The following is a 1,992-nucleotide window of genomic DNA, read 5'->3' as shown; positions in this document are numbered from 1 at the left end:
CCCCCCCCCCCCCCCCCGCTCCCGCCCCTGCAGCCAGTAGCTGCCAGTAACTCCTCAGCGAGGTGTGGTGCTTCCTGAGCCCTTTCCTCTCCATTCTTGGGTGTTGACTAACTTGATCTTCTGCAGGTTAGCACCAGCATATTTTCTGTGAGTTCATGAGTGCAGTGGCCCCATTGTGTCCACAGGACACTATTTAATGAACATCTTCCAAGCGACCTCTGGCTCTTATACCATTCTGTCCTCTTTCTATCCATGATTTTCCTTGAGCCTTGAAGGAGTGATGGAGCTGTGGTGATAGTGATGGTTAATCTGAAAATAAATACTCCCTACTCACCTACTGTCTTCCCTTTGTAGGGAATATCTGTGGTATTTCCATCATTTGCATAAATAATCTCAGAGGAGAGATGAGAGCTGCACTAGTCTGAGGATAGAAGGATAAGTATTTAGAAGCATTTTGATACTATGTTTCATTATCAGATTGTGTTAACAGAGCCTATGATCTCCCCAGCCACAGGTTCTTGAGCAAGTTTACAGTATCAGGCATGAGTTTGGTCCCTCTTGTGAAGCTGGTCTTAAGTTCAATTAGAGAACTTTAATAGCACTATTGTATCAATGACCATATTTCCCTAGGTCTGTCTTTATTGTAATGGACAGGAATTACAGGTGGGTAGGACTGTTGATGGCTTTTCTTCCCCAGCAGGGAAGAAGCTCACAGGTAAGCTCCAGCTTGATTTCTCCATGTCCTGTGATCAAAGTATGTGATGTCTTCAGCAACATGTTTTTACCATCAAGTTCTAGTAAGTAATCAGGAGCAATGACAATAGTCTGTATTATGTTGTTAGTCTCTGGGAACCCCTAATCAACAACTTAGCAGGTGGTTTTCTATACCTGGTCCTGGGCTTTTGGTTTCCTAGCCTATGGCATCTACTAGTGGCATTTCTCCTCCCTCCACGTATGGAGAAGCAAACTGTTTTATATGCATAAGTTTTAGGAAGCTTATAAAATAGATTTCCATATGACTTTTCCCTTTGACTTTTATATGGGCTCTGCTGCTTTTCAGGAGCATAACTTTCTCAAGATTCTGTTTTAACTACAAAGATATGCAATATGGGAGGTTTTGAATGCAGAAAAAATAAATAGAAATTTGATAGAGATAAATAGATGATAAACATATATATAATGTATATATGAACACATACATGTTTAACATGAATACAGAAATTTTGTCAAATAGGTCTGCATAAATAAAAAACACTTTAAAAATGACTTAGACAGTTCCATGTATATTTACAACATTTTAAAAAAGCGGTTTAGGTCAGGTTGGTAGGAATGGGAGGAAAATAAAGGGTAAGACAGTAATGAAAATGTTTTGTGCAGGAATATGAAATTCTCAAAGAGAAAAATAACCAGTAAAAGTAGTTTAACACAAACAACACATCTTTCAGCCAAACACATAGCTAGTATCAGAACAAGTAAAGAATATACATTTCCAAAATCATTTTGCTTATTGTTGTTATATATCTCCTGCATTTAGAGTAAACTGATAGAAAAATAGAACAAATGTTTTATCCTATATGACCCTGGGACTATATTCCTACAGATAATTCTAATTTTAACAGGGATATAGGACTGCTATTTACGAAAGGATTAGGTTTCTATATGAAGAGCAATTATATTTCCTTCTAAATATCTTATAATTTTTTTCTTCATCTGGGAGCTATCGCATGTATTTAGCAGACGTGTTTTTCTACTATTTCCACAGGTTTTTCTAATAAAACCATAAGGCTGTTGTGCTGATAACTTTAGTGTCAACTTGACACACCTGGGTTGAAGGAGCTGCAATTGGGGAATTTCCTCTATTGGACTGGCCTGTGGCCATGTCTGAAGGGCATCTTCTTGATGAGTGATGTGGGAGGACCCAACCCACTGTGGGTGGTGCCACCCCTGGGCAGGTGGGCCTGTGTTGCATAAGAAAGCAGGCTGAGCAGGGGC

The sequence above is a fragment of the Nannospalax galili genome, unplaced genomic scaffold, assembly GCF_000622305.1.
Source record: "Nannospalax galili isolate Female #2095 unplaced genomic scaffold, S.galili_v1.0 scaffold635, whole genome shotgun sequence".
In the NCBI taxonomy this organism is placed as follows: domain Eukaryota; kingdom Metazoa; phylum Chordata; class Mammalia; order Rodentia; family Spalacidae; genus Nannospalax; species Nannospalax galili.
This window is presented reverse-complemented; position numbering follows the sequence as displayed.